The following is a 25,143-nucleotide window of genomic DNA, read 5'->3' as shown; positions in this document are numbered from 1 at the left end:
GCGGCCAGGGCCTGCGCGCTGGGTGCACATCTGCTCTGCGCGGGCGCTGCGAGGTCTGGCGCGTCAGATGGTGTGTGAGTGCGCGTGTGCTCGTGGGTTCTCGCCCTCCAAACACACTGCAGGGAGTGAAAGCTGGGGCTGGTGGGGGGCGACACTGCATGAGAAATGGAAAGCAGCACCTGGTCCAGGTCCAGCACAGGGCAGCCCCCAAGTCCCCAGCCCACCAGGGCCACAGTCACAGCAGGGACCAGGTTTGGCCAGGCCACCTCTGGGCTCTGGGCTGCAGCCTTGCCTGGGCTGGGGAGTGGTACTGGAGCCCTGGCCCCCGGGGTACCATGGAGGCCCAGGCAAGGCAGCAGGGGTCTGGCAACCCTCCACACACCCAGTGTGCCCACAGCGGGTTATAGAATATTCCCCCTACTCCTGCCCTTCCTCCCCCAAAGGAAGGGCTACCTAGAATGTCACAAGTAGAGGCTGGTCCAGGGCAGTGATCGCCTTTTATGGTGGGGAAACTGAGGCACAGAGGAAGGAAAGGCTTTTCTAGAATCTTCCTCGTGGGGTTCTTTGCTTCTGTCTACCAGGGAGTGAGGCTTATAAGGGAGTCCCTTATAAGGGATCTTTTCTATCTGCTGAGCTCCTAGGTGGCCTTCAAGGCCTCACCCAGCTCTGGGGGAGTTTTCCTGACTTCTGCCCTGCCACCTCTGACAAGGGCTTCCTGTGCTGAGCAGTGTGCCCCAGCCACGGGGTCCCTGGTGACCTTCAGAACAGGGCTGGCAGGGAGGATCTGTCACATTATAGATAAAGAAAGGGCTTAGAGAGGCCATGTTTCTGGTCCAAGGTCTCAGAGCAAGTAAGGGGCGGCAGGGAACAGTCCCCATGTCACCCGGGTGCCCTCAGCTTCCCTCTCTGCAGGCTTCTGTTGCAGGCTATCTCCCATCGCTGACCTGGGCTCTCAGCCAGGGGCCTCTTCCCCCAACCCCCAGCAAGTCCTCGTCATCAGACCCTGTTTTCCCCATGAGCAAGACACCATTAAACTGCCTGCCCCGGCTGGTGTCCAGGTCACTGAACGGAGTCACTCCCGAGTTCCTGGGCTCAGGGGGCAAAGACTGTGCCACCTTGATGATCCTGGTCTCCCTTTCTACCATGGAGCTCCTGACCAGTCCCGGAGATGCCACCAGGGCCAAGGGCGCCACTTCCTGTCAAATCAGTGGGCTCCTGACCACTGCCCCCCCAACAGGGCTGCAAAGGGAGCTCCAGGGATTCAAGACCCCAGCCCAGCTACCTGCGGGACAGAGGGGGCTGTGGGGCCAAGGAGGGCTTGGCCTTGGGGTGGAATTGGGCTCTACTTCGTCCCCTCTGGGCCTCTTGTTCCCCCAGGGAAAAATGATGTCTGAGGCTGTGAGATGTGCAAGGTAGTGGCGCAGGTCTGAGGTCAGGAGCTGGGCAAGCCTGGTCCCACACTGGCTGCACCTGCGCCGGGGGACCTGGGCCCTGTCGAGACAGGCTGGGACTTGCCTGGCCAGTGTTACCCTCTTGTGATGGAGTGCTGAACTCCTACCCATCCTTGAAGAGCTCACTCAGGAGGAATTTGGGGCTCGGATCTAACCCAGTCCCTTGACACTTAACATGCATCCTTTCTTTTGATCCTCATCGCAGTCTGTAGTTGTTCCCCTCTTACAGGTGGGGACTCCGAGGCTCGGAGAAGCTCGATAGCCTACCCAGAGCCATCCAGCTAACAGGTGGCAACACCCCAGAGAGGCTCAAACTGAGAGCACAGAGGGAGGGCGGGGAATTATTTGGCCCCGTCCCTCCTCCCCTAGGTGACTGGGCTCTGGTCCCAGTTCATCCTGATGAGAGTGACAACCCACACAGCTCTGAAGATGGACGGGGTACTCCAATGTGCTGGTCCATGCCCCTGCACTCTCTACTCCCCTTCCTCCAGCCTCCAGCCCACCCACCCTGCAGCCAGACGCAGCTCCCTGGCCCTGCCCTGGTCACACGCAGGAGAAGAATGGACCCCTCAGGGCCCCTGTGCCCTTCTGGTTCACTGGCCCTCACCTCCCCGCACACTGCACGCTGACTTGGGTGGTAGCAGCTCCGAGGGCTGTGATAGCTCTCGGGGCTCCAGGGGCACAGAACAGCCCATTACTCCCTCATGATCTCCAGTGCCCATCCTGGCCGGGCTGGGTGTACCGAGTGAATGAATGAATGAATGAGTAAATGAATGAATGATCTCACTTGTGCTGGGACCGGCGCTGGCACTGGGGAGCACGAGACAGACTTTCAGTCACTGCTCAAGCTTTCAGCCGCCATCAGCTCATGTGATCCTCACAACAACCTCGTGCGGTGGACAGTTATTCCTATTTGCCAGCGGAGGACGCTGAGGCACAGGAGGGGCCGCACAGCCCAGAAGGAGGTCAGCCCACCGTCTTTAGGAGCTGCAGGTCTGACCCTGAGAGGACTATAGGTGGCCTCTAGGATGGGACAGCTGCCCCAGAGGTGGGGTGGGACAGTGCAGGCAGGGTGTGTCAATCCTGTTGACCTCCTCCCCTGGAGCACTGGGATTGGATGGAGGTAGACAGAGACTTGCTCCAAGGAAGCAGAGTTGACAGATTTAGCAAATAAAAATACCAGATGCCCAATCAAATTTGAATTTCAGATAAACAACCATTTTTGTAGTACATCTCATGCAATATTTGGGATGTATTTACACTAAAAATTATTTTGTGGTTTGTCTGAATGACACACTTCAGTGGATTCCTGCATTTCATCTGGCAGCCCTCCCAGGAGGGGGAGAAAAGACCTCAGGAGGGGAGATTACAGCTCACTTTACATTCAGGGAAACTGAGGCCCAGAGCAGGCAGGGGCTTGTTACTGGCAGAGGTGAGGGGCCCAGGCTCTAAAGCCCATCTCCCTGCTCAGGTCCAGGCCTGACACCCCTGCCCTGCCCCCAGCTGGCTGCAGCCCCCACATCCCTCGCCTCCCATGTTCCTGGCTGTTGCTCTGCTCGGGCTAAGGCTTCCTCACGTGGAAGATCGGGATGGAGTGAATTTTCACAGCTGGGTTATCACCTCCTAAAAATAGGGCTGAGTGATGGATGGGAGCTGTCGCCAGGCCCGGAGCCATGTGAATTGGGTAGAGGGGAAGGAGAGGAATGGTGGAGGTTAGGGGTCCACCGACCCTGGCCCACAGCCCTCAGCCCTCAGCCTTGGGTGACACCTCTAGTCCCAGGAGCACCTAAACCCCCTCTCACTGGCAGATAACATGCTGCTTGTGCCCGAGGGCTTCAGAGCTGGGTCTGAGCCTCCTGGAGCGACAGCTGGGCAGACACCAGCTCTGAGGACCAGACTGTGACTCATCTGCCACCAGGTGCCCCCACTGGGCGGTGGAAATATTCACACCTGGGCGGGGTGGGAGAACCCAGCATTCTTTCAGGGCTGGCCCTTCAGGAGGGATGTCTAAGAATGGGAAGACCCTGTCACATGGCTGCCCTGCTCTCTGTCCCTCCCCAGCTGGGTCCGTTCTCAGATGTGAGCTTTTTAGAAAGAATTTTCCCAGTTTCTTTGTTTTTAAAGACCCATCAGCTTGGCCTCAGGATCCAGGTGCTGATGGGTATTTGTGGAGAAGAGAGACAAATCTGGGTTCCTGGCTCTGCATGGGAGGGGCGTGCACAGGTGTGCGGCTCCCTCCCTCCTGGTACGGACACACACGCGTCCAGCCTGCACTGACCAACTCAGACACACGCAGTCATACTGATGGCACATAGTGAACACACCCATCGACACACCCGCAGACACACACACAGACACACTTGTGATGGCACGTACACGGGTACACATTGCTCCCTGTAGATACCAAGATTCAAGCACAGGCTTCTGGACCCTGCAATCACCACAAGGTCGCCTGGCACTGCTGACAGTGAGGGAGGAGCCTAACCTGCAGCTGGACAGCACTCCTGGCTCGGCCTCTGGCTGCACTTTAGGAGCACAGGCCCCCAGGCAACTGAGTGTGCATCACCTTTGCACCCTCTGGGGACAGTGGCCTGAAGCCAATCTGCCTGGGTGGGCTGCACCCAGCCTGGCCTCCGCCCCCTAGTGCCACCCTCCACTGGGCTCCCAGGGCTGTCCCCACACCCCAGCCTGGGCGTAGGGGAGCAGAGAGGTGCGAAGGCTCTGGAGTGGCCTGCCCCTCCCACACACCCTGTATGTGGCTGCCCGGCGGGTGCTGGGGACAGTGGTTCCTCCTCCTTGCTACCTCTTCCCCAGCCTGTGGACTGCACTGCGCCTCGCCCCGAGAGCTGGCCCAGCTGCATGGCCGCTCTCGGGGCGAGGCGCTGCGGAATTACAATATTAAATGCGGCTGCACCGACACACAGCCTCAATCCAATTACGCCAGGAAACAAGAGGAGCCGCTTAGGCTAATCTGGTTATTCCGCCCCGGCCTCCCCTTGCAGCAGCGCAGGGATGCCCAGAAGGGGCGCTGTCTGGGTGGGCAGCGACCTGAGTGCAGCCTGCGCCCTGGCAGGTCCCTGGCGAGTCCCTGGCGGCCTCCCTCAAGCTGGCCACGCTCCTGCTGGCAGGACACTGTCCTTCATCCTTCCGATATTTTCCCACCTGCGCCTCAACTTGAAGGTGCCCAGCTGTATTCAGTGGGGAACAGGCAGGGAAGGGGAGCCATGGAAGATGGGGTTTGTGTGAGGAGGTGATGCTGGGGCACAGGCTGTGGAGGCTGTTGTGGCGGAGGGGACAGCAAGCACACAGAGTGGGGAGGGATGTGACAGCTCTTGAATTTAAAGGAAGAAGCCAGCATGAGGGAAGGGTGAGGTCTGAGGACCCTGGACAGACTGGAACATTGTTTGGTTTTTTGTTTGTTTGTTTGTTTGTTTCCGGTACCAGGAATCGAACTCATGACCTTGCGCTTGTCAGGCAGGCGCTGTGCCGCTGAGCTAAATCCCCAGCCCCCAGACTGGAACACTGGATTGGATCTTTTGGTCCCCAGGCCACTGCCTGCCCAGCAGAGAAGCCACCAGTGCACTGGGCACCTCTGGGAATTAGACTGATGGGGTCTGGCCTCTGGGGGCTGCGGTTAGAGGGGAAACAGATTGGAAGCTAGAGACTGTAGGAGGGAGGGGGTCTTTGGGAGTGGTGCGTGCAGAGGACGGTGGGTTTTGGAGCTAAGATGGGAGTGGGTGAGCAGGACGAGCCAGGCCAGCAGGGAGGGTGGGCTTCCAAGCAGTGGGAACCCGGAGCACAAGTGCAAAGGCTGGGCAGTGACAGACTGTGGCTGTCACAGGGGCTGGGGTGGGGGATGGGCTATGCAGACCTAACTCAAAGCTTGGGGGAGCTGAGACCCCCGGAGGGAAGGGTGGGGCTGGGGACAGGCAGGACTGGGCCTTAGGGACGGTCTGCACCCAGAGGAATATGGAGTGCAAGTCAGTAAGGAGAGAGGGCACTTCCATCGATCTGCAGGTACAGCCCAGACCTGAGGACCACTAGGCTTAAAGAAGGAGCAATTGGGAGCCAGGGAAAGTTCTAGGGTGAGGGAGTCACAAGGTCAAAGTTTATCTTCAATCAAGGTTGGATCATGGGAAGATTTAAACTGACCTGAGTTCAAGTCTCAGCTGTATTATTTGTTCACCTGAAACCTTGAGCAAGTTCCTTCCCCTCTCTGAGCCTGGGATTATTTTTTCATTACAGACTTGGTTCAAATTTATATTTTTAAATTTAAGACATACAGTCGACCCTCGGGGGACTGATTCTAGGAGCTCCTCCAATACCAAAATTTGCAGATGCTTCTCCTTTGTATGTGCCAATAACCTACGCACACCCTCCTGTATACTTCAACCATCTCTAGATTACGTACAACACCTAATATAATGTAAACGCTATGTAGGTAATTGTTAGCCAATATTGTTTAAGGAATGACAAGAAAGAAAGTCTGTTCAGTACAGATGCAGTTCCTCCCCCAAATATTTTTGATTCAGGGTCGATTGACTCCTTGGATATAGAACTTGTGGATACCGAGGGGCAACTGTCTCTCACATCCATACAATTCACCCCTTCCAAGTTTAGCTCTCAGTGTTTTGTTTCGCTATAAACAAACTCATCAGGTAGTACAAGTACATCATGATTCTAGAACATTTTCATCTCCCCTCAAAAAGCCTCTGGTTTGACATCTGTAAAATGGGAATGAAAATAAGCACTGGAGTCTAAAGAAGGTGGTGAGGGTTGGTGGGAGTGCCGCCCCCTGCCCTTCATGCTTCGCCCGTAGAGTGCAGAAATGCACCATGTTGCTCTCCTCACCTGCTGAGCTGCTCTGCCGACACCCCCACTCCACAGATTTACACTGCCCAGGTCCCTGGGCGTTTTCCAGCAGAGAGACAGGAAGCAGGAGGGAACGTGAGAGGCCTGCAGGCAGATGCAGGGGTCCCTTTTACAGCCTGGCACTGCTCAGGGTGGACAGAGTGGTCCTCAGGGTTAGGTGATGGGAGGACCCGCGGAGGAGGGGAAGGTGCCAGGAGTGGTATCACTGGTCACCCCAGCCACTGAGGACGCCGGCTAGGGGGAGATTTCAAGGGGAACCCAACTCTCCCGAAGGTTCTGCTGTCTCAGATTTCAGTGACATTATTATCCTCTGCCATATTCCCTGCAAAGGGTGACCCTTTTTAATTATTTAAAAATCAATTAGCATGAATTAGTGTATCATGAGTGGTCCAGATGTTGAGCAGAGTTGGGGACATCATACGGTGATCCTGGAGCCTGCCCCGGTCATGACCCATGTGCCGGGACTGGCAGAGTGCCCAGGACTGGTGGCCCAGGACAGGCTCTGGCCTTCCGAGGGGCTCTACCTGGCATGTGGGGGGCTGTAGGCACTGATGTAACCTCCAGCAACACACATTCCATGGTGCCCTCACAGCTGGTGACCATGGGCACAGGCCAAGGAGGGTGGTGCAAGGTGGGTGAAGACCTTTCAAGTGTGTAGACAGTCTGGCATTCTGTTGGTGCCCCATAAGTGCCTCTCCACTTGAACTGAGCGGGTGAGGGTGTGGGGGAGCCTGTTCCTACTGGAGGACCAGCTACACGGCCCCCTAACCTCAAGGTCCCCAGCCAAACTTCCTCTAAGAGCCTCCCGCAGCCAGGGAGAGGTAGAGGCTCCATCCTCCCAACGCACAGACAGAACACTGGGGCCAGGTGTGGGGCACTCGGTGACAGAGCCAGGGCTGGGCAGCCTTCTGCACTCTGCTGGATTCATAGGTTCCCACCTTCTGTATGGACGTGGTCCCCACAAGTCTATCAATAAATCAGCCATTTGTGGAGCAAGCACGGGACTCCTGTGACAGGACTGATGTGTGTAGGCTGTCCAGTCCTAGGCCGGGCATAGGTCACGGGCAAAGATGAGTAGGGCAGGTACTCCTCTCCCAGGTTCCTCCTGGCTGCCAGGCCGGGAGCCCCCCCACACCCCGGCAGGGAGGTCAGACTAGGGTCAGGCCCACAAACACTGTCCAACCCTGGCCCCTCGGAGCACTGGGCCCCTTGTGTATGCAGCACAGGGTGGCTGAGCCCTGCGGGGTGGGAGGGAATCCTGCCACCTCTTCTGCTCAGCCACGAGGGTGCTGAGGGCACAACGATTTGGGGAGGCCATACAAAGCAGGATGGGGTGTCAGGAGCCTGGCTGGAGCAACCGTTGGCTGGGAGGAAGCCAGAGGAGGAGCCCTAAACAACCAGCCGCATTTCGGGGCAGCCCAGGAACACTTAGGGGCCCAGGGGCGAGGCTGAGAGAAAGGCCCAGGGGGGATGTTAAACAAGGCTGGGAGACAGAGTGGAGCCCTGGGAGTCAGGGCCAAGGGCTGAAGGGGGTGCAGACTTGGGGTGAAGCTATGGGGCCCCTGTCTTGAGAGGTGGTACCAGTAAGTATCAGTGGGTTCCCCAGACCTCTACTTTTCTCCCAGCTACAGGCTTTTGGGTCCCACGAGGGAAAGGTGGGGTGTTGGGGTGTCATCCATGAGGTTCCTCTCCCAGAGGACTCTGGGGGATTCCTGGCCCTTGGGACCAGTTTGGGACCAGTTTGACTCCTGGAGGCCATCATGCTGCCTGCCCCACACCTACTGCCCTTGACTCTGATTTCCCCTTGGTTCAGAAAATACCAGACGCAGCGTTGAGCAGGCCATAGCCCCGCCTCCCTCCTCCCCTCCGGCCCCGCCTCCTTCCTCCCCGCATCTCTCCCAGTCATGAGACCACCACGTGCTGTTTGCACCCACTTTGTGCCCAGTGCCTGCTCAACCCCTCCTCCGTTTTCTCATTTCATTCCACCAACCACCCGCAGGGTGGGGACCACTGCTCCCATTTTATAGGGAAGGAAACTGAGGCTCAAAGCATTGTGGAGACTCCTCAGCTGCAAAACCTAAGCAAGAGGATTGAACTCCAGCTTGCCTGCTTTGCATGCCTGGGTTCCCCCCCACCTCCCTCTCCCAATCCTCTCGTATTATGTTGTATTTCTGTAAGCTGCCGCAAATCCTCCGGAGAACGAGCTGGGAATAAATAAATAAGTACATAAGTAAATAATGAGAGGCTGCAGCGAGATGCTGACACTGGGTCAGTGCCAGGATCAGTGTCCACTCGGAGTGGGAGGCAGCATGGACAAGACTCACTCCAGGCCTTCTCGGGGTGTGGGTGGGGTGTCGTGGTATCCCAGCCAGACACCCAGGGCCAAGGTGGGTCATGGGGCCCATGCTGGCATGGGAGGCCTCGGGGAGTGCGGGTGGGTGTGGCCCTGCGCCAGCTCCTCACCACACAGCCAGCTTCTCTAGGGAGGGAGGGGAGACCCTGATCCTCCTGCTGCGATGCAAACCGATGGCACAATAGTGCCTGCACCCTCATGAGTACGCTCAAGATTAGTTCTGCTGCCAGCGAGAGCTGGGTCCCCCAGCAGGAGGACGAGGGGGACAGAGTGTGCGAATGGTGGGCACAGTGGGGAGTCCAGGTTCTCAGGTGCCAGAGGGTCTGAAGAAGGGACCCCAAATTCCTTAGGGTGATTATAGGGTAAGGGACCACCAAGGGGGTGCAGGTCCCCGCTGGCCCCTTGGCCTGGTGTGGGTGGAGTAGAAAGGCATCGAGCTCCATCCCAGCGTCTGCTGGTCCCTCAGGAGGCAGGGTCCGAGGTGAGGCGACAGCCCAGCCCTGTCGTGCACTCAGTGTGTGTTTGTGTAGATGGAGCTGGGTCTGGCATCCTGTGCTCAGCCTGAGATGCTGCCTCCTGCCTCCCCTCCGGCCTAGGGCAGAGCAGCCACAGGGACACAGCCTCTGAAGGTGACATGGCTATTTCTGGGCCGGGATCTTTGCCAGCAGCAGCAGGGGTGCATGCGCATGTGTGCATATGTATGTGTGTGTGTGTTTGCGTGTGCACACTCAAGGTGGGGAGGAGGCCTGTCCCCTAGCCTTGAGGAACTCCTGGCACACACTCTGTCTGAATGCTCTTCCCTACAGGAGTTGCCCCTGCCCCTCCTTGACCCTCCACTGTGGGCAGAGCCATAGAGGTGGCCCAGACGTGGTCTTTAGTCAGTGGAGCTGCACTTGGCCATCCCTGCTAGAGACCTGGGGCAGTTTCCTCCCTCTCTAAGCCTCACTTTCCTTCTCTGTAAAGTGGGTGAGCAGTGCTGGCTTGGCACTTAGGTGGCACCCAACACCAGGGGATGAGAAAAGCATGCTCAGGGGATAGCCAGGAGGGAGCAGGGTATGCATGCCTTGGCCCCCACACCCTACACTTCAGGTACCCCAGCATTGTCCCTCATTCCACCAGCCCCACACTGAGTGGACCAAAGCTGCATCCTGCACTCAGAGAGGGAGGCCCTAGCCCTGGCAGGACACAGGACTATAGGGCTATGGGGACCTGGGACATGTAGGTCAGAGCGTGCCCTGGCCCGTGCTGCCCTGACAGTGAGGGCTTTTGTTTACCCAGGAGGGTCAGTTGCACATATTATGTCATCTAATAAAAATTGGACCTACTGTGGTCCCATTTCACAGATGAGGACACTGAGGCTTAGGCTTGGTCACATGTTTGAGTTCCCCCAGCATGTCTCATGTGTTCAAGTCCAGCCATCAGGCTCTGGGGAAGAGTAGGGGTTCTGAACAGAAGATGGGACAAAGGGCAATGGGAGGGGCCCTGGAGTGGACATGTGGGGTGCCTAGGGCTGCGTGGGGCCCCTCTGGTGAGCTGAGCCCAGAAGTCCCAGCAGAGCCATTCCCGCCCAAAGCCGATCCTGTCCTGCTCAATTTCAAAGTGAAGTGCAAACAAGCCTCAGCGCCTGCTGCGCCTGCCCTAAATCCAATTGGCGCTCTGATTTCTCCGGGGTGGCGGGCAGCCTTCCGGGGAGGAAGGGGGAGGCTGGCACAGGGGCAGGAGAGCCGGCAGGGATAAGGCCATTTGTCTGGGGCAGCCAGCTCAGCTGGCCGGGATCTTCCACCCAAATTAAATTTTAACCCAGCTCATAAATCTTCCTCCAAGTCCATCCCTGCTGGGTCCGTGGCTAGATGCAGCGTGGGCCGGCACGGGGCAGCCTTGTCCCTTTGCCTGTGTGGCTGCCGGGCAGCCTGGCAGGCCTGCTTGGGGAGCGGGGACAGTGGCCCACAGAGAGCCCGCACAGAACCTGGGGGCTGGTGAAAGGCCCAGGTTGGTTCCAAGGGTGGAGGCTTGGTGTTGTCAGCTGGTTCCCCAGGGGCCTGTGGGTGGGCCTGAGTTCAAATCCCAGCTCTGCCTGCCCAGGGCAATGCCAGTTTAAGTCTGTTCTGAACTTCCCCAGGCTTCTGTGTCCTGTGATGTGAGGCGCAGGAAGAGCAGCATTCCTGGAGGGGTGCAGGAGCCGGGAGGGAGATGATGCTGAGAAAGTTCTGGGGAACACAGACAGGGTCTGCTAAGGACTGCCCCTTCCTGCCCTACAGATGCAACTGGCCCCGCCACACTCGAGGAAGCCCCGTCAGGGAGGCCACAGGACGAGTCCAGACCCTTCACACTGACCCGTGCCCACTCTAGGCTTCCCTTCAGATGCCACAAAGGCAGCCTTCCTCCCCGCCGGGCCTTTGCCTCTGTCGCCGTTGGGGGTGCTTTTCTCCTGCACTGGGGACGGTTGCCAGAGGGGGCCCACAGGCCCTTCCTGAGCCACAGAAGCAGACCCCGTCCTCACTCCTCGAGGGCGGTGTACAGAGGGGAAGACTAGCGAAGCCTCTCCAGGCAGAGACGACTCTTTCTTCCCCTACCCCGTGGTTGCTCCTAACTTGGGGTGTCCAGATGCCTGAGGCCTGTTCCCAGCCCCTCACACCCGCAGCCCTGCCCTTGCCCCATGTGTGGCCAGCCGGTGACTACCACAGTGATCTACACCCCCAAATATGAGTTCATCCTCTGCCAGCGGCGCACAATTAACATCCCCACCAGTAAACGATGCGGGGCAGTATTTCACCCGCTCCCACACGTGAACCACAGAAGCATTAAAATAAATGAGGGCAAACAACAACAACAACAAAAAAAAACCAAATAAAATAAATGACGGCGCAATTAAGTGAGGCCAGATTTGCAGGTCTGGCACAGGCGCACCTGCACACGCCCCACAGGCCGCCCTCCTGCTCTCTCAGGGCTGCGGCACCATCTCCAGGCTCGGAAAAGGGCCCCTGGAGACTTACAGAGGGAAAGAGGCCTCTCTGCATGTCACCTCCCACCTGGCCAGCCCCAACCCAGGCCAGTGTCCCACAGCCGGGACCCTGTTCCTGGGAGCCAGGAGCAAGTGGAACAGACCTCATCAGGCTGAACACAGGGTCCTGGGCGAGGTGGTGGGCAGTCTCCTCCCCTCTGAGACCCATGGAAAGGACACTTCCAGGTGTCAATGTCCTGCCAGCCTGGCCTGGCCTCCTGCAAGGTTGGCCCTGCCCATAGCGCCCCTGGAAGGGGCAGCGCCCCCTGTTGGGGGACAGGGGAAGACAAAGAGAGCTGATTGTCAGAGAGCATCTGGGGCTCCTCGGCTGTTTGAAGGCTCTTCAGGGCTGGCCTGAGGGCAGGGGAAGGCTGTGGCCCAGCCCAGGTCCCCCAGCCCAGGTCCCCCAGCCCAGGGTTATGCAGAAACACCCACTGCAGGGGGAAGGCCCAGATGGAAGGGGGACAGGTGGCCCATTAGTGTGACTCCATTGCTGTCTGCCTCTCCCCACAGTCACTTGGGCTCCAGGGGGTCTCCTGTCACCACTCCAGCGCCCAGGGACTCTGTTATTCAGAATGTGTTTGGCAAAAATAAAGTTGAGCCACCCAGGGACGACGAGCAGCCTGACTCCTCCAGGTGAGACAGTAAAAGCCTCCCTGGGGAGCTGTAGCCAGGAGATGGAGGGGATTGTGTGTCACAAAGGCAGGCCAGGAGCGGGTGGCAGGGACTTCAGGGCAGAGAGCTCAGAAACTACTATCCCGGGAGCCTCGGCCTCCTCACCTGTGAAAGGGAGGCTGGAGCAGCCTCCATCCAGCCCAACCCGGTTCTCACCTGCCAGTGGCACATAGCACCCTACAGTTTGTCTTCCTGGCTGTGGGCGGATGTCTCCTCTGCCTGTCTGGGTTTTGGTTTGTCCACAGACTCAGAGCTAGGCTGTGTGACACCAGACAAATTGTTTATCCTCTCTGATCTCAGTTGCCTTGTTTGTGAACTGGGGATAACAGTGCTTCTTCAGTTCATGAGCATGAAATAAGCCAATGCTGACACAAAGTAGGAGGTCTGGTGACCTTATCAGGGGCACCAGGCAGGGTGGTGGATGTGTCAGGGGGTGTGGGAGTCACGAACGAGGTTAGAGAAACAAGCACGGGACAGGGAGCTGTCACCGGGAGGTGCAGCTGGGGGCACACGGTGGTTACCAGACCCAGGGAGAGTAGGAGAAGCCACAGACAGGGTCACACAGCAATAGAGGGGTACAGTGAGGGCTCTGTGCTCCACCCTGCCCTCCTCTCTCCCCTGACCCTGGCTGGGGGACCCCCATGCCGAACGGCACCGGAGGCCAGGGCCCCAGGAGCAGGTGGGCAGCATGCAGGTTGCATCTCACAGTTGTGGAGGCGCCATAGGCTCTGGTGGGAAGAGCAGGGCCGAAGCTCGACCCTGACCACTGTTCCCTCTGGCCTCAGATTTGTGCCCAAACTGGGAAATATAGATCACTTTAGACCTAGGTCAAAGCACTTCATGCCTCCGGGCCTCGGTTTCCCCATCTGTATGCTCGGGAGGCAATGGCCTTGTGGAGTGGGGGTGGATTCGAGGCAGGTATGGCTCTCGGACTTCCTGTAGCCGCTCCCCACCCACTGTGGGCCTCAGAAGATGGTCAGAAACTATAGGAGACTCAGAGCGGCGACTCCCCAGTCTAGTCAGGCCCACCCCTGGGGCAGAGGGGAGCAACAGCCCCAGAGAATCCTGCCTCGGCCTGGCACAAAGTAACAGCAGTGAGGGAGGACAACGGCCACGAGGAAAGTGGCTGTCCTGGCTGGGTGCGGGGCTTATGGCAGCATCTCTGACTCAGGGCTCTGTACTTGCTCACAGGCGGTTCCACACCATGCAGTGGGGACCAGGTCTGCCCCGTGTGACCTGAGCAGGCCACTTTCTGTGCCTCCATCCGCCCCTTTAGCGTAAGAGGGCTGAATCCAGGACTCCCTGAACAGTTCCTGCAGCACCGATGACAGCACCTTCCACCCAGGCAGCGAACACAAGGGAAAGACAACGTCCAGGACCCAATGGTCCTGCCGTCCTGAGCACAGAGCTTCAGGAATGTGGCTGGGGAGGTGAATGGTGGGGGACGACCCTCCCACCCCTAGTGTCTTCCGAGCCCCCTGGTTTCACCCTCTGAACTGCCAAGTGCAGAGGAAGGACTGGAAGAATCAGATCCAGACCAGCAGCCCACTGGTGACAGCAGCCCAGCTTGAGCCGTCATGTCCTCGAGAAATGGATCGCATGGTGTTTTTCCCGTCCGGGAGCCTAATAGTCAGCAGTTATTTATCGTCTCGTTTCATAGTGGGTAGGAAAGCCGCAAATAAGTAAATTCAGGCAGCAGGGCACAATTATTGAGCCTGGTGCTTTATTTCCCCAACTCGTCTCCAGCCCGGCCGGCATTGGGTCGATGATAATTTATGACGAGGCCCTGCAGGGAGGTGGCCGAAGAGCCACCTCTGCTTCTCATCCCCCTCCTGGGCCAGCTGTGCACGCTCGCCGGTGGCTCACAGGTGTCTGGGACAGCAGGGGCAGGGGTGGGCGGGTGGAGAGGCTGTGGGAGGGGCCTGGGCAGGGCCTGGCTGTGTGGTCGGCAGCCACAGCACTGGACAGGCCGGTCCTCATCCTTGGCCACCTACTCTTTGTGTGGCAGGGGCATCACAGAGCTAAAGTGGAGGCAGGGATGGCGGTGAGTCTCTGCTGAGCAGTTTGGGGTTTGTCTCATACGGGGTCCCAAAGAAGCAGAGCCTGAGATGGGCGGCACCTGGGCTCAAGAGACCTCTGGAGTGGGGTCACAAGGGAGGGCAGAGGCAGGACCAGGCCGGGTGCTGCTGGCCAGGACCTCGGGCAGAGTGGCACTTAGGGGCTAAGGACCTCGGGTGTTCCAAGGGGACAGGTGAGGGCAGTGACAAGGGCAGTAATATTCACAGCCCCTAGCAAAAGGGTCCGGGCTCCAGCCTGCAGAGCAACTGACAGTGTCCCGTCTCTAGAGGAGCAGCTAATTTGGGCTTCACAAGTTACGTAGCTGATTTCATCGTGTTTTGTATCCTGTCAAGTTTCCCACCACTAAAATTCCACTCTTCCCTCTGGAGACATTAGGATGTTAAGTGGGGAAGCAGAGGCGGCGGCACTCGATTTCAGGGAAGCAGCATGGGGCAGAGGCCTGCAGGGGTTGTGGGCCACAGCCCCGTGGGGGTCAGGACCAGGCCTGAAGCTGGCGGGGCTTCCGGGGCTGAGAAGAGGCTCCCAGGACCATCCTCAGGCTCGTGACTGTGATTTGTGGCCGCGTGCAGCTTGCGGTACCTCGTGACCCTCTCCAGGCCCGTGATGCTGCTTCCTCAATGTCCCCATCACACTGACATCCAGAGACATTAAGACACCCGCCCCAGGTAACACAGCCGTTAGGGCTGCAGGTGAGGCACCCCTGTTCTTCCTACAGTTGTGCTCCTGACAGCAGGGCCGTGACTCCGTGTTCTGGGCAGGCAGCTGGGGTCCAGCGCAGCTAGGGGCTTGTCCGAGGTCATCGGGCACTAAGGTGGCTTTGGAGCTGACCTTCCTGTATGGCCTCTTTCTCCTGGGCTCCGAGGAACACTGAGGGCCATGGGGTTACTCGGGCCCCCTCTGGGCACACTCAGATTGCACCAAAGACAGTGGGCAGCTGTGCTACATAACACCAGCTCCCTGGAGAGGCCTGAGGCCCCACTTTCTAACAAGAGCTGAGCAGGACTGCCCACTCTAACAGAGTGCCTCCTGGAACCCCAAAACCACGCTCCCAAGCCAAGGCCATAGCATCTCAGCTGGCCGCCATCCTTGGGCAGCACTGGACGCAGGTCATCCTGGGGGCTTGGGTCCTGGCACATCCTCAAGCCAGGCCACCCACAGACGGCTCTGGAAAGGGGCTCAGGAAGGCCCCGCTTCCCCTGATAGTGCCTCCTGGTTCTTGTTGCCCCCTTTTCCCCAGCTGTTAAAAAAATTAAACACAGTTGATTTCGTCTAGGGAGAATTAGTATTCCAGGCAGGGCTGGGAATGTGATCAGAATGCCAAAGCCAGAACACAGGCCTGCAAGGGAAGGGAGGAAGGAGGCACCCAACCTGGTGGGGCCCTGGAGGGAAGGCAGAGGGCTGTGGCTTCATGAGGGAAGCATGGGGGGGTCCCCAAGGGACAGGCTCCTTCAGACCAGCCTAGACGCCATCAGGGAGGTGGAAGAGGGGTGTGGCCAGAGGGTCCAGCGCTGGATCCAGGACAGGAAGAGGAAGAGATGGGGTAGCTCAGCAGAGGCCACGTCTGGCTGGAAAGCAGCTTCTGTGGCCCCAGCCCAGCTTGCTTACTCCCTGTACCTTCTGTCCCTCAGCCCTCACCTATGTGTGCCTACTTCGTGCTGGGCTTCAGCTGGGGAAGCAGAGGACAGGGACAGGCCTGTCCTCACCCACCACAGTCTGTCACAGCACAGGCCTTACCAAAATCCAGCCAAAGGGATGCATGAACATCACACAGCATCTCCCCATGCACGCTTGGAAGAACATGCAAATCCTGGGACACTAACAGGTGTCACGAAAAGCTAATTTAGTTGGCAACTGCTGGAGCAAACCAACTTCAGTCCGTATCTGCGCAGCGGGACTTCTCAGAGCCTTTGATTGCTAATGGGTTCTGTGAACCTGCAGAGGGCTCTGGGTCTGGGGAGCAGTGACCTTAGTCCTGGCCTAACCAGAAAGGCTGGTGGGACCCCGAGGCGCAGAGTGGAGAGGGGAGGGGGTGTGTATCTGGTCTCTGTGTGACCTGAGTAGGCTCCCGTCTGTTTCCTTGGGTGGAAAACTGAAATGCTGATGGTGTTTTTGGACTCCAAGGTGATGTATGACTAGTGCCTGCTCAGACACAACGCAGGGTGGCTCCTGGTAGCCTTAGCATCACAATCCACATAAGCCACTTGTTCTGTGTGCAGGGTGTTATGAGAAGCCCATCAAATCAGCTACTGACATTGTTACCGTGCTGACCCAGTCACCGCCCTTCTGAGGTCACAACCCAAGGGAAGCACAATGAGGGTCCAGGGAGGAGAGGGCAAGGCTGCAGCAAGGGACAGAGGGACAGGCTGTGGGAGGACCCCACCTGATGCATCCTTGCCTGTCCAGCTCCTTCCCGGGTGGCAGCCTGGCCCACTGTCTTCAGTATCTCTGTCCATTACGTATTTCTTTCTTACTGTGGTCCTTGCTACCCAGAACAAGCCGGTTTCCTCCTCCAGACCCAAATTCTAAGGATGGGAGGGGCAACCGTTGTCCTGTGATGGTCTGGATGGCCACGGTCACTTAGCACACCCCTGAGCCTCCTGCTCTGCAGTACATTGTTGCCCTGAGATGCTCAGAACTGAACCTTATCCCTGTGTGTAGGGCCAAGGTAGAAGCAGAGAAGGGGTGGGATGGAGATCACCTCCTTCAGTGGGCAGGCTATTTCTCCTTTAATGTGTCCACCTAGTGACCAAGAGCTAGAGGAAGGTGTCTTTCTGCATCTGGTACAGTCATCCACCTGCTCTGCAGACATAGACAGCAGGGTGCAGAGAGTGAGAGTGGCCACCGAAAAGGAGGCTAGGTCAGGGGAAGCTGCCTGGAAGAGGAGACAGCCGTCATCCAGAATTGAATGGCGGGCCTTTTTGTGCAGTACTGGGGACAGGATCCAGGAGAGCTCTATTACTCAGCCACATCCCCCAACCCTTTATATTTATTTTGAGACAGGGTCTCACTAAGTTGCCCAGGTTGGACTTGAACTTGTGGTCTTCCTGCTTCGGCCTCTTGAGTAGCTAGGATTATAGACACGCACCACCACACCCGGCAAGACCTCCACCCGCCCAGTCTTGCGCACGCTGGGCAAGCCCCTGAGCTCTGGGCCGCATCCCCAGTGCTGCAGACCTTTCAGTTCCCCCACTCCCACCAGCCAGTTGCTTATCCCATGGGGCAAAGCCTGAGAAGCCAACGTGCAGGCACAGTGAGAAGGATCCTTTGTCTCAGGAAAAGCGGCTCGGGGAGGCTGATCTCGGAGGCCAGAGGCCTCTCAACACCAGGCCTCATCTACCAGGAGTAAGAAAGGCCTCTGCCCCACCAGGACTGTGTGTCCCTGGCTGTCCCTGGAGCCCACAGGGGACCAGAGCCCAGGTATTTCTCTGAGGTCACACATGGGTCTGAGGCCCGGCAATGCCTTTCACAGACTGTCCCCACCCTGGGCCTGCACCCTGCAAGGAGAGGTGGCCATGGTCTAGGGAGCTCCTGGGCCCTGGTGCTCTAGGAGGGAAGGTACCAAGGGCCTCGTTAGCTGTAGCTTCAAAGAAGCTCATTATTAACAAAAGTGTGCAGCAAACTGTCTTCCTTCCTCTTTCTCCACTTAAGCCAGGCTCCCAAATGAAAAGGGAAATATAGTACGTAAGGAGAGGCCACAGGGAAACCCCCGAGGAACGGCAGCTGTCTGCAAAGACGGGAAGCAGCCACATCCCACCCTTATGGGAGGTTCAGCCTGGCTCTCTTTATTTAAAATACACTCTCTCCTTTCCCCTTGCCTCCCAATTCAACGGGTCTCTCAGGCTGGCTTTAAGTCCTTTTGAAGTGTTACAACCATTTTCTCCTCTTTCAATTAACAACAAGAAAAGGAAGCTAATAGCTTCCTGAGCCGATCGCTGTAAATATTAACCGTCTGGCCGCTCAAGCCGAAGCGCACAGTGTACTGCTCAGCTTCCTCGGCCAGAACCGGAGCGCATGTTTACGGGAAGGAGAGAAGGGGGCGGGCGATTTCCAACACAGAGGCGAAAATCCCTCGGCAAGGGCTTGGGCTTCTGCTGGTGCAGGGATTGCAGAGTGCTGGAGAACCAGCGGGTGGGCACCTGTTCCTAGGGGCTAGCGGTTGGCGCAGAGGGCAGGAGAGAAGTAACAACTGAGGCTGGGCCAAGTGTGGTGCTCCTGCCTATAATCCCAGCAATCTGGAAGGCTGAGGCAGGAGGATGGTGAACTCAAGCCCAGCTTAGGTAACTTAGTGACTTAGCAGCACCGTCTCTCATAACAAAAAATAAGAAAGTGCTGGAGATGTAGCTCAGTGCAAAGGCCCAGGGTTCAATGCCCAATACTGAAGAGAAAGAAAGAAAGAAAGAAAGAAAGAAAGAAAGAAAGAAAGAAAGAAAGAAAGAGAGAGAGGGCTACAGGTAAACACTGCTGGAAGGAAAGGCACGCCCCACCAGCAGCACCGAGGTCCCTTGGGTGACAGCAAGTACACTGCCAGGAATCCCCACATAACTTGGAGTGTGGTCAGTGATAGGCATCAGAGGAAGACTGGCTTTTTGGACACAACAGCTGGAGGGGTGCACACTGGATCCCCAGGACCAGCACAGCCCCCAAGGGGTCTGAAGGAAGACAGACAGGCTCCAAGTTGGGGGTCAGACCTGAATGGGGCACTGGAGGCTGGTGGGGCAGCAGGGTAGCAAAGGAGGGAAGCCTGGTTCCCCTGACACCCCCTTGGCCTTCTCTTTGGGGAGGCCTCTGCTGTGACTGCACACCCTTCTCCTGCCCCCGCTGGACAGCTAGTGTGTGGACATCAGGCCTCTGCACAGCACTGAGAGCCAGGCTGGCAGGCCCAGGTCTGCTGCAGGCCCTCACCTCTCACCTCACAAAGGGCAACTCAGGGCACCGAAGCCGGGGGCGGGGAGACGGGGTGAGAAGCCACGGTTCTGCCGGCAAAAGCAGGCCCATTTCCTGAAATCAGAGGTTTTGACCTTGGCCAGTGACACCAGACTCATCATTCTGGGCTCCCTGGAATGTTGCAGCCCCTTCTGGGCATGGGAGCCAAGGGGCACCAAGGTCTGTTAGGTAGGGCAGGCAGTCTGGGGGCAGGCAGCTGCCCAGAGGGCCAGGTCCTGCTGCTCCTGTCCCCTCCTAGACGCACCCTGTGCCTTCCCAGAGGGCAAGGAACAGCCAGCAGAGTGTGTCTGCATGGACTACGTGTCCTCATCACTGCCCGGCCACCTGCGGCCCCCTTGAGGGTCCCCGTGCGGAGGCCGAGGGCAGCTGTCTGCCCTGACCTCACTATGTAAGCCCTCCTGCTCTCAGCTGAGTGGGAGGTGCCCTGGGCCCTCCTCTGTGCACCCACACTCGCAGGCCCCGCTCCTCCTGCCACCCACATTCAGAGATTTCAAAGGCACAAGGGTACTTGGGGCAGACATGGCCTCTGTGGGTGTCTGCTCTACTGTCTCCGGCCACCAGGGACCATGGTGCCCCGCCACTCGGCCACATTGGCAGGGCAGCACCTTCAGCCCCGGGGTGCTGGTGGGGGCAGACGGCCGGCTGGTGGCTAGTTCTACACCCAGTGTGGCTTGGCACAGCTCCAGGGCAGGGGCAAATCCCAGCTCTTCTGGCCACAGCTGCCCACACAGGAAGAGAGGGAAGGAAGGAAGGTTGGTCCTACAGGAAAGTGCCACACCTTTCCTCCAAAGAAGCTGTGCTTAGTGGAGTGGGGGTTCCTGGGACCCCTCAAGCTGGGGGCTTCCCTTCTCTGGATGCAGCCCCACCCTTTCCCAGGGTCTTTCTCTGAGGGTGGGTGTAGCAATGGGCCGGCTGCTCGGCAGCCACCCCCGACTGACTCCCCACACCCACCCGCACAGCCGTCCCTGGAAGTCTGGTTTCACCGGAACCGGTCTAATTAGCAGAGTGGAGGCTGGGAGGGTTCACACCGCCTAAGCAGGCTCTCGCCTCCACCCCTTCACATCCACTGTGCTGCTGCCACTTGGGTGCCATGCTGTGGTACCAGGCCTGGGGGCCAGCTGCGAGCAAGCAGGGGACAGGGCAGTGGGAGAAGCTGGACTCCCATGGGCCCCAGAGGCACCTCAAGCCCACCCTGCTTGGGCCGTCTTTGACCCCAGCTCGTGCTCGGGGCCAGCCTGGGAGCTGCACAGTGGCTGGCCTTCCATGTGCTCCCGGCTGTGCTCCCAGGAGCACTCTGCTTCCCTCCAGTGCTGTCCTCAGGGAGCAGAACCTGTGGACCCTCCAAGTCAGCTCCTTCTGTGCTCACCGTGCCCAGCCCAGGCCCCACTCCGGCTCTCACTGTCCCCTCCTTGTACCCAGAGACCCACCCATTCCCCATATAGCAGGCAGAGTGACCTGTCTGCAAATCTGCTCCTGCTTCTCCCCACCTGCGCCCCTTGCTGGCTCCTGCTGCCGCTGGCACGAAGGCCAGGACCCTCAGCACTGAATTCTGAGTTCCTTGAGGCCAAGCTCCTGTCCCCTGGCCCAGCTCCCACCTCTGGTCCTGCTAACTCAGAGCCCAACACCAGCCTGCTCACTGCACGAGCCTCCTGCCCTATTCCCAACCCTGCTGACCTTGTTCAGGAAGCCTCCAAGTGGGAAACCCTGCCCTGCCCTGGGACTCGCAGCTGTCACCCCTGCTGCCTGTGGGGGACAGGATAGGTGACCCTGGCAGCCCCCAGGTCTGCAATGGCCCGAGAGAGGAGTGACCACTCTGGATGACAGGAGAAAAATAATAGGCCCTGTGGCTGGCCATGTGGTGGGGGGAGTCGGCAGCCGCGGAACAAACTTGGGGGTTGATCACAAAGAGCCTTTCATCTGTAAAGGTCGGGTTCTGCCGCTGACCTCAGCCTGGAAGTCCGAAATGAAAGCAAACCCCGGCCCCCAGCTCGCACTGCTGTGACCTGCTTGTAATGATTCAAACTCTGCCCTCTTTGCCACAGGGCAGTGCTGCCCAGGGAGGGAGCATGTTGTTCATTTCAAATGCCACTCAGCGAAGTCACCAGCCATAAAGCCCACCTGGGTTTCCAGAAGCACACACCAGGCATCTGATTAATGACACGCACATAAAACCCATCCCTGAGAGCCATAGGTTGGAATGAAACAGGAGGGCTAATTGCTAGTACAGGAATTAATACCAGCAGGCGCCATTCTCTAAGCAGCGGAGAACTGTAAAGCTGAAGACCAGTGCAACTGAGGGTGGGGTGGGAGGGCTGAGAGCCAAAGGTGGGCGGTGGCTCTGGAAGACCAATGGCTGGTCAAGGGGGAATGGACCACACTCGCTCCACTCTAAATTCACACTGAGATTATGTATGATCGTCATGGGTCTAAAGGACCCCAGAACCACAGCACAGTGTCCTCCTCCCCACAAAACCCACACGTCCATCCCTCTCCCAGGCTGGACAAGGTGGGCTCTTCACTCCCTTGTGCCCTGCACTGAGGCCTGCTCACCAGCGGCCCTCCCCCACCAGACTGTGACTTCCCAGAGGACGAGGGGTTCTCTTTTTAAATTAAAAAAAAAATATATATATATATATTAGTAGATATTTGTGATACATACTGATTACATTCATTGTGGGGGGTTAGTTCATGTACGTAACACCTCTTAATTCTTTTTACATCCCCTTCCCCTCTCTTCCTTCCCTGCACCCTCCAGCTCTTGGTAAGGGGTCCTCTTTGGATCCCCAAAGTCTTGTCCGGTCCTAGAGCATGATGGGACTCAGTGTATGTTTCCTGGGTGGGAAGTTGGCTGGCTGGAGAGATGGGTAGAGTGGATGGATAGGGGATCGAAGAGAGGTGGCTGGAGACTGACAGAGGGAGCTACCAAGAGAGGGACAGACAGATGAGTGGACGGATGGAGAAATGGAGGGCATGGGGAGAGAGGGACGCATGAGAGGGCCGGAGACACACAGGGCTCTTGCGGCAGTGTTTGCTTGGTGGTGCGTTTCTTCTGCGTGGGGCGTGGCGTGGTGCAGGGAGAAGGGAACTGGCCTGGAATTTGAGGCCGGGGCTCTCCTCAGGTTATGTGACCTGGGACAAGTCCGGCCCCACCTTCTCAGCCTGCACAGTGGGGCAGTCCTCCACGCCCCCCCTGCTGTACTGGGCTGTCCCAGGCTCAGGGAAAACGGCAAAGTGGAAATGCAGGAAAAGGATAAGGTGTGTGGTTCCTGGGCAGAGAACAGATATGTATGGGCAGAACTAGGGGGTGGGACACTTGGCTCTTTCTTCCTTTTCAGAGTTCTTTTACTAGAGTTGTGATGTTGGTGTTAAAAGAAAAAATAAATAAATAAAATTAGGCGAGCATCCCAAAGAGCTAATAAAGCGAAGCTTTTACCATACAGACTCAAAAAATGATTCTTTGGGGCAGGGGCCAGACCTGGAGACAGGGACAGGGCAGAGCTGAAGGGGCTCACAGAGCATGCTGAGTGGGCAGGCTCAGGGCAGGAGCCCTTGGAGCAGGTGCCCTTCAAGGGCTATTGAGGGCCGCTGTGACTGATCCCCAGGGACCCAGAGTCCCTGTGTTTTTGGCTAAGCACTAACTTTGCCTGCTGTGGGCCCCACCATCTAGTAGTATGCCTGCTTCAGGCTCTGGTGGTAGCGTGCCCAGTGAGCCCACTTCCATATTAATTCCTGAGCCATGTTGGGTTCAGTGAATGCAGGTGGCTACTAACGATCATTATGCATTCCCCGTGTGAAGAGCCACAGTGCTGCCGGGAGCACACACTCCCAGCCACCACCAGCCGGGCTCACTTGGAAAGCCAGTACCACCCCTGATGCCTCCGAGGCCACATCCACCCAGGGCAGAGACACCCCAGGAGCCCAGTATTGGCAGAGCACTGTCTCCAGGAGACCACAAGGCCTAGAGAAGGCCAAAGGGTGTACAGAGCTGGACAGGCGCACCAGGAGCCTGGTTCGGACCTTTGGTTTCCCAAATGAGGAAGTGGAATGAGTTCGCTGGTACCTACTGTGTGCAGTGGCACCAAGCCAGGCGCAGGAGTGTCCAGCCTCCAGTACTCCCTTCAAGGCAGGGAGAGAATTCCTCTCATCATGTTGTGTCATTGCCACCATGGTCTGTGGGATTGCGTGGCTGGGTTCAGGGAAGGAGCGGTGACATTTGGGATGATTCTTACAGGAGGGGACAGCACAGGGATGGGCTTGGCAGAAGCCCGATGGGGAAGCCGGGGCCAGGCCTTGTGGATCGTAGAGACGCCAACCATGTGGCATCTGTCCTGCGTGCTGTGTTAGGGCCGCCAGCAGGGACCTGCCTTCTTCCTGCATGCGTGACTCCAGAAGCAGCATTTGGGTGGTTCGCATGTGTCATAGGGAGGCAGCTGGAGCTGCGGGGCTCCCAGGATGTGACTACGGGCTGCTCTATGTGGAGGCTCATCCGCCCCCACCCGCCCCCGGCAGAATAAAACAACTCCTCACCCTGGCCAGAGAGGCAGATGACCTCATTGGACTCTTTCCATCTCTCGGTTTCATAGAGAAATTACAATTTATAATTGGATGAAATCACGCGGGTGGTAATAGCAATAAGGGTTTGTGCTGGAGTCGCTGCTTCCCCCTCATGCAGGGACTGTCCTCAGCTTCCCTCCTATCCAGCCCTCTCCCCGGCCTCCCCAGGGGCCATGCCCACCACTCCAGCACCTGCAGCCACAACACTGACCAGACCCTGGCCATTCAGGACTGATGTCACAGAGGCCTGCCGGCCCTTGGAGCTCCTTCCTCTGGGGGCCGCTAAGAACCCCCGCCTTACCCTCTCCACGCTGCACCCCGCTGGCCACACACCCTTCCTCTACATAGGGGCTGCCAGCTGTGAGCCCATGAGCAGCCACTCCCTGCTTGGGTGCTGGGCTTATTAATCATGCACCCTAGATGTCCTTGTTTTCATTTTAACAGCCCCAGACAACGAGCATTTCTCAAATCAGCCACCTTCGGCCCCACAAAGAAAATTGCCCAGATGCAGCAGAGCCCATCTGGATCCGATTTCAAACCAGAGTCTACACTCTCAGATGTGTAATGAAAGCCCTTTTCCAAAGAGGGGCTCCTGCAGGGGGATGCAGACACCAGGGCCCTGGCCTTCCACAAGGCACTTCTAATGAGAGTTATGTGGGGAGGGCTGTTTTGTTTCAGATTCCTGGGAACAGCCTGCCTTACCCCAGGTCTCTGCGAAACAGGAGGGCCCCGGGGTGGGGAGGACTCACCCTGCCTAAGAGATGGGGTGGCTGCAGAGGGAAGCCAGGGACATGGAGACCCAACTTCCTGGGGCCCTAATGACCCTAATTCCCACGACTGGAAAAGCGTTACTTGTTCTGAAGGCCCAGGCCATGGTGGCTCAGTTGGAACCTTGAATGTCATTTAGCAAGAAGAGCAGGCACTGGGGGGCACAGAGGCAAAGCTGGGCTGGGCTGGTGGCCCTGCAGGGCTGGGAGCTTCAAAACATCATCATTCTCTTCCCAGCCCTTCCATTTTCAGAGAGAAAAGGAAACTAGGTAGCTGCAAGGAAGGGCCCCTCACAAGAGCAGCTGCTCGGGTTATGTGGATCTGAAGAGACAGGAGATGGGGGACAGCAAGCTAAGCCCCGTCCCAGGCTCCCAGGGAAGTGGCGTTTAAGAAAGATCATAGGCTGTGGGGTTGGGATGTCGCTCGATGGTTAAGTGCTGGCCTAG

General features: G+C 57.9%; 1 protein-coding gene across 3 annotated transcripts in view; it reads right to left on the bottom strand.

The window, feature by feature from the left end:
• Positions 1-25,143, bottom strand: part of Macrod1 (MACRO domain containing 1) — a 140,043-nt gene that overhangs the window by 62,577 nt on the left and 52,323 nt on the right. The gene's annotated exons all lie outside the window — the stretch shown is intronic.

Source organism: Chinchilla lanigera, unplaced genomic scaffold (assembly GCF_000276665.1).
Source record: "Chinchilla lanigera isolate Chin_1 unplaced genomic scaffold, ChiLan1.0 scaffold00021, whole genome shotgun sequence".
NCBI classification, from domain to species: Eukaryota; Metazoa; Chordata; class Mammalia; order Rodentia; family Chinchillidae; genus Chinchilla; species Chinchilla lanigera.
The sequence above is the reverse complement of the archived record's forward strand: the minus strand, read 5'-3'. Positions and strand labels throughout refer to the sequence as shown.